Source organism: Schistocerca piceifrons, chromosome 1 (assembly GCF_021461385.2).
Source record: "Schistocerca piceifrons isolate TAMUIC-IGC-003096 chromosome 1, iqSchPice1.1, whole genome shotgun sequence".
NCBI lineage: Eukaryota > Metazoa > Arthropoda > Insecta > Orthoptera > Acrididae > Schistocerca > Schistocerca piceifrons.
Window position 1 is genome coordinate 1,029,489,459 of NC_060138.1, and position 12,736 is coordinate 1,029,502,194.

Sequence of the window (12,736 nt, forward strand, 5' to 3'; positions counted from 1 at the left end):
TTTTCTATAAAATGTGCAGTACATCTGAATGGTATTTAGTCAGTTGACATGACAAAACATTATACGTGGGAGCTATACTCTTAAATAAAAGATTAAGTCTTTCGTTGTTAGTCTGGTCATTGAAGGATTCGCCATTAGTGAGCGGCGGCTCACTATCTACGACCGGACGAGTTATTTCCCACTTTCGAACTTTTTGGACTTCATTGACAGGCATAATTACCCCATCGACTTAGCCAGACACTTAAAAGCTGAAAAACTGACGTGTGTGTAAATTTTACTTAACAAGTTTGCAAATTTTAACAGCATAAAATAAATAAATTACGTCATTATATTCGTCAGCCATTCTGAATACGAATCTATTGTGCTTCTGGGTGTTAAGTTTTGATCGAATTATCAACGTAATTAGTTTTAGCATAACGTTTACAGAACTCGTTTTTCCTTCATTACATTCGTGGGGACGTTTAAATTAATAATGTTAACGAAATAGTCGACTATGCTGGTGGCGTACTCAACAGAGGCCAAAAAAAAAAAAAAATCGAATATCGGAAATAGTTCGCTTTGTCGGCAATTTTTATACAGTATTTGGAGGGAGTGCCACGAACTCACGAAATATATACTAGAAATCCTGACTAATTAGGGACGTGTGTCGCGGTTGACGTGCGTTTGAAGGTCATTTTTGTTCGTTTATCTTGAATAGTGCGAAAACCTCAGCTTCCAGCGAAAACATATTCCATTTCAAAATTTAACGACATTCAATTTGCTACAAAAATGTCCTGTTAACGTTTTCTGTAGGACTAATAATTTGCGCTGGCGAGCCAGAGAATACAGAGTTCACGCGATGTTTTAGAATACTACATACCCAATTGCGGGTTGCATAAAACGACATCGGTAGGGGCAGCTGAATATATCTATTCGGGCAGACGGCGGTTTAAATTACCTTCTTGTCATCCAGATCTAGGTTTTCTGTGAGTTGCAGAAATCGTTCATGGCTAATGGTCGTATGATTCCTTCTGAATGGGATGGTCAACTTCCTTCCTCAATCCGAGTTTGTGCTCAGATGACTTCCTTGTCTCTAGTGACCATCTTCCTTTGCGCGAAGTTCTTTCCGGCCACACCGTAACGAGCTGAGACAGAGAGGTTACACAATGAGATGGCAAATATCTGGGAGGGGATTTGAGGGTTCGGCATTTGTGTTACACTCATGAGGAAAATTCTGAGGAACTGGGGACTGCAGAATTCCTGTGATTTGTTTAAAACAAACTTTGAACGCCTGTCTCTGTCTCTCTCTGTCACTCACACACACACACACACACACACACACACACACACACACAGACGGTAACTAGCTTTTCGATTTAAATGGCAACCTCTAAAGACATTGAAATCCAAACAGCTTGGCACATTCGCGCTATTTGACTGGTTGGTATTAGTATCCATGGAATGTAATATAATAGATCGTGTCAAGTAAAGTAGTAAGATACGTCACCCCCCCCCCCACCCTTTCCCAATAACAAATCGCCCCAGAAACTTTATACCCCAGAAAAACTTTTAGCTGTTACATGTATGCTCTTCAGCCATATGATGTTATATATTGTTTACTGTGGCTGGCGAATCTTTTGGATTTTAGGCACAGTATCAGGGACTTAGTCTATAAATTGCAAGGCACAGGTGTGCCAACACCTTGCACCTAAAAAAGCTCACTGGCGCTGGGGAATTAGGCTTAACTCTCAAAAAAAGCGTGAATACATCAAGACGTTTTGATTTAAATGTATTTGTACCTGCCAGATACTTCTAAAAGCTAGTCGCATTTTTGCTATCATAGGAGCACTTTTCTTTCTTATAAAATTTGAACCAATTCTCAAAAGTTAGAATCATAAGAGGGTAGCGTAAAAATAGTTCCATTAGTTGAGCATTAATTTAAGTCCAATTAACATCTTTTGCAAAACCATTTAATTTATTCGCACAATCTGCCTCAGTGCCAGCTGTAGTTCATTTTTCAAACTTTGCTTAATATACTGTAACAGTTACTGTAAGATAGATGTTTGAATAGATATAAAAATGGCCGCTGTTCCCGGCTACATCAAAAATTTTTCACATGTTTCTAGCTCAAATAGGAACAATCCCTCCCCACCTCCTTACCCCTCGCAGCCTTCTCTAACTCATTTGTTACACGGCTTCCGCGGTGTAACAACACTGTGAAAAGTATCAAAGACGAAATGTTACCTTTGTAACACTACGTTGGATGAACATGAAACTGCTTGGTTTGCTTCTGTCAGCCAGTCACAGAGCAGCGTCTGTGACACTACAAACACATCACTACTTTAGCAGACGAATTCAAACACTGAGTACTCTTCCCCATATTCTAGTGGAATTTGCGTATAAAGCTTTAAGTTTATCACTTTTCCGAACAAATTATCGTCGAACATAGTTATTCCATCATTTTTAAACCTTGTTGGATGCACATCGTCGAGTCCATCGTATTTAGATACAATGCCATCATCCTTTTTTAACCGATCCTAATGAGGATGGAGGGTTATAAACAGATTTTTTTCGAATGTAGTCTAAAGTAGTAATTATTCTTCGATCAGTCATTTTCTGTGATTCAACAAATGGCCACTTACCAGTTTATTTATAGTAAATACTAATACCTTGTATTCTCCTATCTTATAAAGATTTTTCCTTACACTGTGTAGAAAATAATTTGGAAAGCTTGGTTTCGCCTCAGTAATGGCTTGTTGTTCTTTCAGTACCAGTTTATATTCTTCCTTCGTGGCACTGGTTTCCCCTAAATATTACAGTTTACAATTTTCTTACCTGTTCCATTTCCATCCTTCTTTTCTTTGTACACCAACTGCTATTAAAGAAGTCATTTTTGTATTAGAGGATAATTTTTGTCTGTTTGACACGCTGCTTCTTTTTCTTAAGACTTGTGTCATTTAGCAAAACATTATTTGTGGGAACTGATATTAGGTTATAGATATATTTCACGGTATTGTGGAGAACAAAGTTCTGAATGTAGAAGAAGTTTCTCCAGCTGTAATATAAGAAGACTGATCGATTCCATAAAGCGCCTTGACATGTGTCTATGAGAAACTTCGAGCTCTCCCTTGGCTAAAGAACATTTATATCATTCTTTGTACTTATGAAAACTATTGATGTAACAATAATTTTCTTTAGTTTGGGTTCCACAACCGCTAAGATTTCGTTGAAGGTTAAAACAATGGTTCCACTGTTAGTGTGAAATTTTTCAAAGTTAAAAATTTATACCCGTATCGGCATTTAAGAAATTGTGAAGTAGTAACAGCATTTAGATGCCCATGAACTACATTTCTGTACGCAGTACGTCATCATTTTTATGTAATTACATCAGGTTTAGGTTCAAACATTTGTCCATTTCTCTATAACACGTACGGCTGTCAATATTACAGACTGTCAATAACGACATTACTTCTCGAAGCAGATATCACCGAAGCACGTCTGCTTAAGTTTCTGTTGAAGCCTATGTACACCAAAGTAGAAACGTAGTCATTGTAGAAATGCATCTACCTGCAAGTATCACTTGACAGCCGAAGCAGAATATTTTCAGTTTTAAACTAGTTTACAATCACAGTGAAACGTAGTTTCGATCCTCAATAATATTAATTTCATAAACATTTGGTACACATTTATTCTGCAACTAGCTGAGCAGTACTGCCCACGTGTGTATTTATTTCAATTGTCCCCTCTTCCCCCTTCCCCCGCTTTATCCGTCACTTCTGCCTTCCTCTCTTGTCCACATCTTCTCCCCCCCCCCCCCCCCCCGCACCACCGCCTCCTTTCTGCCCACCTCCACCTATCTCCGCTCTCTGTCTATCTCCTACTCCTTGCTCTGTTCTCCTCCTCCTACCCCTTCTCTCTGCCCATTTCGTCCTCTTTCCTTCCTCAGTCCATCTCCTCTTTCTCCCTCCCTCTGTCTTCCTCTTACCTTTCTCTGTCCATTTCCCTCTCCCGCTCCCTCTGTCCATGAAATTCTCCTCCCTATGTGTGTCCATGTAATTCTTTCCTCTCTCTGCCCATCCATCTCTTCCTCCCTCTTGTTTCTCCACTTCTTCACCTTCACTCCAAAGAAGGTTGTCGGCTTTTACGCCCCCTCCAAACAGTACTTCTTTCTGTGTGGTAATTAACATGTGCACCAGGTTTGGTTTAAATCAGTCGGGGTTTAGGAAGAGATTTTCACCCGCAGCTTTGGCAGAGTATGAACATGTCTCAAACCAATTTAACAAGTGTCACACATATTTGTAGCTAGTCTGGCCCCCTAGTTTCGTTTTCGTGGGGCTCAATCTCTATGGTGTCAAATCTCCTGAATTATGTGTCTTACAACGATTAATTTTGCACGTATATCCAGTGGAGTATGTAGATACTGTCTGCGAAACGCGTTGCGAATAACGTTAGTAGCAAAGAAGTGGTAAATTAAAACGTCAGGCAAAATGCGCCAATTTTTCACTCATCAGGGTGTGTGTGACATCATATGCTCTGAAGTATGTGCCGTACAGCGACATATTTTTGCAGGTATCTTTAGGAATATAGGTTAATGCTGTCTGCAAAATTTGTAGTGAACAGAGTCAGTAGAAGTAATAAATTAAAACGTTATGCCAAATGCTACATTGTTGCAGAAAACTCAGTTTTCTGACTCCACATCTGCTAATTATGTGTCGGAAAATGATATAATTTTGTAGGGACATTCAGTGGCATCTGTGGGTACTGCCCGCCAAACTTGTTGCGAATAGGGTTAGTAGCACAGAAGTAACAACTGTAAATGCCATACATGACGTCGCAGGGCAGCAACAAAATGTTTCGTAAAGGCTTGGAATTACGTATAAAATTTGTAGGAAGTCACTAAGTGCTATCATTCTCAAATACTGGATGAATGAAATCTGCGAATTCGCCCGTCGTGAGCTACACTACTTTCTCGCCCTCACCAACACAATTAAATTTAAAACATATGTGGTTCTTAACCCCATATCGATTCTCCCCACACAGTAATTGTTATGTGTGTCAATTTTGGCTGAAATCAGTTATGTGGTTTAGGAGGAGATGTGGAACATACATACATACACAGATTTTTATAATACGTCTTTTTCTTATTCGCTGGTGATGTATATTAGAACAACAATTGCTGAAAAATTTCAATCACACCGATACAAGTGACAGTTCATTAATGCTGTTCTGTGCTAGGCAGAATTGGGTGACACTCTAAAGCACTCTCTGTGGACAATATTGAACAAAACGTTACACCTTTTCGTAACACTCTAAAAATCATATCCTTTCTGCAGCTCTTCTCGCGATAACTTTCCACTCTTCCTTTATTCTATTTTCATTTCCCCTTCTTTAATATGCACTCTTTTCTTTGATCCCAAAGCAGACCGCCATTAACGGCTTCTGCTGTGTGGGTGGGCAACGCTTGCGTCCAGCGTACAACTCTTGACGTTTGTCTCCGCCTCTTTTTTACGCATGAGATACCTTTCATGGAATTCAGACGAATAAAGCGCGAGGCATACGCTGCGTTTCTGCCGGAACGGTTCTGAACTTTGCCCGAACTCTTTCGCGTAGGTCGTGCTTGGTTAATTCATTTGATCCATTAGGGTTTCTTTCTTTGAAGTTACTCAGGTGGAATTATTTAGAGGTAGAATAAATAATATTTATTACACGAACAGTATTTGTATTTTATTCACATTACCACGAAAATCAGAAGTGATAGCCGCACGGGAGAATTTTATTACTGATTTTGAGAAGTACGTACAAGAGAAGAGTAATTAGAAAGGCGATTAATTGCAGTCAGCGACATAAAAGTTAGTCCATTTCAATTCTGGCCTTGTTTGTGCTGCTGAAGACAGTATGAGCAGTCAGGAGAGCTAGGAATCCTGTACTGTACGTTTGGAGCTAAGTAAACTTTGCAGAGTGTAGTTGTAAACTGAGGTACTCACATTCTCCTTCTGCATATCTCCGAGGAACTTTCATTGAGTCATGGGAAGCAGCAACTACACGTAGTGGGAAACTACCTCCAGCATTGTTGAAACTTGGTTGGTCTAAGATTTCCTGTGCTTGTGGCTAACAGATGCATCTTCAAGTGAATATAAGAGGATAGGAATGCCGCTGCTAACGATTCTGAGTCATTAATACCGGAGTATGTAGTGCCAAATATCATTTTTGTTTATGAGAGATGTTTCAAACAGTGTCAACGGCAAGAGACTAATTTTTGGCGTGGTCACCGTAAGAAGGGGATTTGTAGTGCTTCAATTGATTTATACTCTTCTTCTGGTAACACGGAAAAGCCAGTGCCATCTACAGCAACAGAATATCGATTGTAAAACAATACCGCTTTAGCATATCAGATTATTTCCAAAGGTTGGTGTGACAATCGACGGAGTATCAGAGTTGTGTATATCTTAATAATCAGCAAAAAGACATTAAGATGCAGAATCAATAACAATGATAAAATATTGCATCTCCAGCTTGTAAAAGGTTTCCATAGTACAAAAGTATTATCAAAAGCCGGCCGGGGTGGCCGAGCGGTTCTAGCCGCTACAGTCTGGAACCGCGCGACCGCTACGGTCGCAGGTTCGAATCCTGTCTCGGGCATGGATGTGTGTGATGTCCTTAGGTTAGTTAGGTTTAATTATTTTTAAGTTCTAGGGGACTGATGACCTCAGAAGTTAAGTCCCATAGTGCTCAGAGCAATTTGAACCAATAATCTAAACGTAAACAAGTTCCTATAAACAGAACGACAGGTGTAAAGCAAAGCATAGGACAGCAGATAGAGAGATATAAAAGACGATACGTAACAAACCTTCAACGACTATCGTAGCAGCATTTTATCGAAAGATCTCTTACAAAATTGAAAGGAATTTTGATCGTATAAAAAGGTTGTCACTGACACAACAGTTAATGTCTAGATCCAATGGAGGACATAGAAACTGCAATTGAAAATCAGACATTTTGAACTCGGATTTCAGGTGATTCTTTACAGGGGAGAATCCATGAGTGCTGCCCCACCTTCATTCTCGCACGATGGACGTGTCACTGGCAACGGAAACAGCTGAGGTCGCAAAAACTGAACAAAGCTACAAGGCAAACAGGTAGATCCGTTATGTCTTGACTACTGAAAATCATCCTATAACGAAAATATAGGATCCTTGCTAGTCATGATCTATGTTAATGAATAGGCAGACTATAGTAACGGACTTCTTACAGACGATGCAGTTATCTGTAATGAAGTATTGTCTGAAAGAAACTGCACAGCTAAAGTGATGGAAAAAAACTGAAACACAAAATATTATTAATAGAGTAATGAAATTTATGGAATGCGTTTGTCTTCATAAGATATGTAAGTGATCAACATTGCAAGATCATATGTTAATGTAAGCGCGAGATACGTCACCGCAAATGTAAAATGCTCCTACATTAATAACCTGTACAACCGCCAAAATGTCGGATGCAAGCATGCAAACGTACAAGCATTGTGTTGCACAGGTACCGGCTGTGAGTTTGTGGGCTGGAGTTGCATGATCCTTCCGCTTGGTCGGTCAGTACAGGGACGATTAGCGCTGTTTGTGGATGACGCTGGAGTCTTCGTCCGATGATGCCCCTTATGTGCACGATTGGAGACAGATCCGGCGTCGCTGGAGGCCAAGGCAACATGTCGACATTCTGTAGAGGGTGTTAGTTTGCAACAGTGGTATGTGGCGAACGTTATCTTTTTGGCAAACGCCCCCTGGAATGCTGTTCATGAATGGGAGCACAACAAGTCGAATCATCAGATTGACGTACAAACTGGCAGTCTGTTATACGAAATCACACTGCAGACCATAACTGCAGGTGTAGGTCCAGTGTGTCTATTTCACAGACAGGTTAGTTGCAGCCCCTCAGTTAGCCATTTCTAACACGGCCATTAGCGGCATCTAGGCAGAACCGTCTTTAACAGAATCTTCCGTCGGTTCTGGGTAGAACAACATTACAATAAATGAAAAGCACCAGTTTGCTTTGGTTCTACAATATTACTGTAATTGCTAACCGGTTTTCGGTTTACAAGGCCATCTTCAGACATTTTCTGAGTATTATCACCAAAGATGTTAAATGTTAGTAGACAACATTGGAAGAGAAGTAACACATCTAGACTGAAGCAGATACATACAGTAAGTAACATCTTTGCTATGAAATAGTAAAAACTGAACAGTACATAAATAACAACGGAGTTGACAGGAAAACCATTAGCACAAAATAGGAATAGCATGCCTACATAACAGTTTCTATTAATAAACAAAACTAATAAAATAAGATAAAATTAGTACTAGACAAGGCTATGTGGAATACAAGGCTGTAGTTTCAATAGTGTAGTTTCAATAGTTAAAGGTTTCCTTTTAACTTGTACTTGTATTACTGTCCATGTTTAAGTCCCCTTGTAGTTGTCTCATCAAATACTGTTCGTATTTTACTTTGCTTATTTATTTAATGAAAATACACAGCCACTGCTTTGATTATAATGTTAATGTTAAAATGCAGTACCACCACACTCTCAAACTGTAGGTTCCCTCAAACACCTCCATTCTCCTGCATTTATTAATTTCTGTTTATATTATTGACATTGCTTAAGTTCCTTATGTACTCTGTATTTACATTGACAACTGTCTATTCTTTTTTAATTGGTTGTGTATCACTCTCCATGTTTCATACCTCTTGATGCAGCCTTGTCTAGTACTAATTTTATCTTATTTTATTAGTTTTGTTTATTAATAGAAACTGTTATATAGACATGCTATTCCTATTTTGTGCTACAGGTTTTCCTGTCAACTCCGTTGTTATTTATGTACTGTTCAGTTTTCACTATTCCATTGCAAAGATGTTACTTACTGTATGTTTCTACTTCAGTCTAGATGTGTTACTTCTCTTCCAATGTTGTCTGCTAACATTTAACTTCTTTGGTGATAATCCTCAGTAAATGTCTGAAGATGGCCTTGTAAGCCGAAAACCGGTTAGAAATAAAAGTAATACTGTAGAACAAAAGCAAACTGGTGCTTTTCATTTATTAGAGCCATCTTTCACCAGAAAACACAGCAGACCTCCATCCTGTCCTCCAATGAGCTCTCGCTTCACACCACTAAAGCAGAGAATGGTGGTAGTTTGGGGTAAGTGGAATGTATGCTACGGGGCGTCTGCTCGGAGCTGCCCTTGAAGTAACACATTGGTAACAGTTCGTTGTGTCGCTGTGGTGCCAGCTACTGCTCACATTGCTGCTGCAGATGCGGTACGATGCGCCAGAGCCATTCACCGAACACGAAGGTCACCCGTCTCGGTACTGCCACGCGACCATCCGGAGTTCGACCATTTTGCGACCATACGTTCTCGTGACCACCGTTGCTAGCAGTCATGTACAGTGGCTTCATTTCTGCCGTCTTTCTGCAGTATCGCAGACGGAAAATTCTTCTCGTAGCCATATTACACGACCTCGTTCAAACTCAGTGAGATGCTCATAATAGCGTCTTTGTCACCTCATTGTCATTCTTAATTAACATCACCTCACCACGCCCAATTTGAAAGCTATATAACGCTCAAGAACGTTACAAAGGGTATTTAAAGCAAACGTGACTGCCTCCTCATAGCGGCGCTACAAGCACTATTCTTATGCGACTGGCGTGATATTTGAGTAGACATCATCATTTAGATGTAGAAACACACCTACTAATTTCCATTTGTGTCGCCCAACTCCTTCTTGGCGTTACAAAGTTTTTCTTCAATGTATTTAGGATGATCTTGGTAAGATTTGAAAGTAGAGAAAAGTTTGGCAGCTTGTTTACTAAATCAACAAAAATATTAGGAATCGTAAGATGAATGAAGAAAGGTTTATATGCCTCGCCTAGGATTCAAATGCATAGCATAGAGCAAACAAATTCTGGCCCAGCTTAGTCTAAACTGGATACCCCACGTCACAAGTCTTATCGAATAGTACACTCATAGTTGCTCACTAACACATGTATACTTTGCATCAATATGGCACGCGATGCTGCACATTGCAGTATACCTCGTTACTAGACGCTCATGACAAGAGATTGCAGGAGCAAGTCTCATTCTGTTTTCATATATAAACCCAAGTTGATACCACCAGCCAATCTCTCTCTCTCCGTCTGTGCACACATGAGACCAGCCACAATTCTCCACCTTACACCGAGCACACCACAGCATATAGTATATGAAAACTTTCGTTCCCTATTCGAACACCGACCATGCTGCTCCGCACAGATCGTGTTGCTTTCTTATTTATCAAGCCATACCGCTGGCCAAAGAACGACACTCATCACAACTGAGCAAGGACTAACTATACTCTGGATATCGACTAGCGAACACAGATTATCATAGCAAAGTCGCTCGATAGTTAACAGACAAAGAAAACACGAGAAAATGCAAGTTGATGAAAACTGCAGGCAACTTTCAAGGTGAGGAATCTAGAAATATAGTTCACTCTGTTATGTATTCCTCTTTAAGAGACTGTGGAGACAATATCAGAGTAATTACATCTACATCCATACTTTGAAAACCACTATTAAGTGCATGGCAGTGGACACTTTTCCTTTCACCAGTCATTAGGGATTTCCCTCGTTCCATTCATGCATGGAACACGTGAAGAATGTTTAAATGAATCTGTGTACGCTGTAGTTAATCTAACCTTGTCTTCACGACCTCTACGGGAGCGCTACGTAATGGTTGCAACGTATTCCTAGAGTCATCTTTTGAACATAGTTCTTACAACTTCTTAAAGTAGGCTTCCTCGGGACAGTTTACGTCTATCTTCAAGTCTCCGACAGTTCAGTTATTTCAGCACTCTGAGACACACTTCAGCGGTTCAAACAAACTGTGACCATTTGTGCTCCTGGTAGACCTAGTTGGTACGGGTGCCATACACTTGAGCAATATTCTAGGACGGGTCGCATGATTTGCAAGGGATTTTCTTTGTAGACGGATTGCATTTTAGTAATGTTCTACCAATAAACCGAAGTCTTCTACCCGCTTATTCGGCAACATTCTGTGTCATATCCCTACAAAATGTCACACCAGGCATTTGCATGAGTTTACCGATCTCAATAGAGAGTCGTTGACACAGTAGTCATGTGATACTACGTTTCTGCGTTTTGTGGAGTGCACAGTTTCACATTTCCGAACATTAAAGCAAGTTGCCGGTCTGCGCACCACTTCGAAATGTTATCAAGATCTAACTGAATAGTAGTAGGGCTGCTTTCAAACTGTTCTGCGTTGTAGATAACTGCATCATCTTCGAAAAGTCTGAGGTTACTATTAATGTTGTTCGAAAGGTCATCAATATAAAGCATGAACAGCAAGGATCCCAACACACTTCGGCCGGCCGGTGTGGCCGTGCGGTTCTAGGCGCTTCAGTCCGGAACCGCGTGACCGCTACGGTCGCAGGCTCGAATCCTGCCTCGGGCATGGGAGTGTGTGATGTCCTTAGGTTAGTTAGGTTTAAGTAGTTCTAAGTTCTAGGCGACTGATGACCACAGATGTTCAGTCCCATAGTGCTCGGAGCCATTTCATTTCAACACACTTCCCTGAGGCACACACGTATTTGCTTTTTGCTTCTACATCTGTTGTGTCTTAAAAAAAAAAAAAAAAAAAAAAAAAAAAAACAAAAAAAAAAAAACAAACTCAGTCCAGTACAAATTTCGTTTGATGCCATGTACCATCGTAATAGCGCAGATTTTGCACTCAGTCAAATGCTTTTCGGAGGTGTAGGAATATTAAGCCACCAAACTGCCTTGACTCATGGCTTTCAGTATGCCATGTGGAAAAGTGTGATTTGGGTTTTACAATACCGCTGTTTTCGAAATCCATGCTGGTTAGCTTGGAGGCGGTCGCTCTGTTCGAGATACCTCATTACGTGTAAGCACAGAATATGTTCGAAGACTCTACAGTGAATGGATGTCACGGATATTGGACGCTAGTTTTGTGGATCTCTTCAGCTACACTTCTTCTACACGGATGTGACCTGTGCTTCCTTCCAACTACTGGACACAGTTTTTTATTGGAGGTGTGTAAGGTAGATTGTAGTTAAAACAGTGGGCAACTAAGTCGCAAATTCAGCATATAACGTAATATTGAATCCATCGTATCCTCGTACTTCACTCAGCCTGATCGATTTCAGTTGTTCCTGGACACCAATGACACTATCTCAGTATCTACGTCACTCATCTTTGCAATGAACGGCGTGCACTCAGCCTATTGATGGCAACTGAGGAACTACTTGAATGACCTGAGGCTGCTGCAAAGCCTGAAAAGCCGACAAGGGGTCGGGAAAGAGAAGTGCTGAACCTGTGCCCCCCTCCCCCACCCATTACTGCATCTGAATGACGCCTTGGAAGAGGATGACATGGCGGCCGATTGTTCCGTCTGGCTGGCCCAGAACAGGGAACTATACTTCTTTCCTTTTATTTATTTATTTTTTGCATCTTTGTAATGATGTGAGAATGAAATTGGCGCAATACGCCTAGATTTTCATTTGTAAGGGAAATTTGAAAACCAAGTGTAGCTGTTTGGTTTCTATAATGTCGTTTTTTTATTGTTGTTGTTTATATAAACAAATTTCGTATTCTTAAACTTTCGTATGTGTTTATGTTGTAACGTGAACCTGAACAACGCAAGTGGCGTGCTTATGTAAACGCTGTCTGATAGACAAAGAGTCGCCAGATCCATCTGA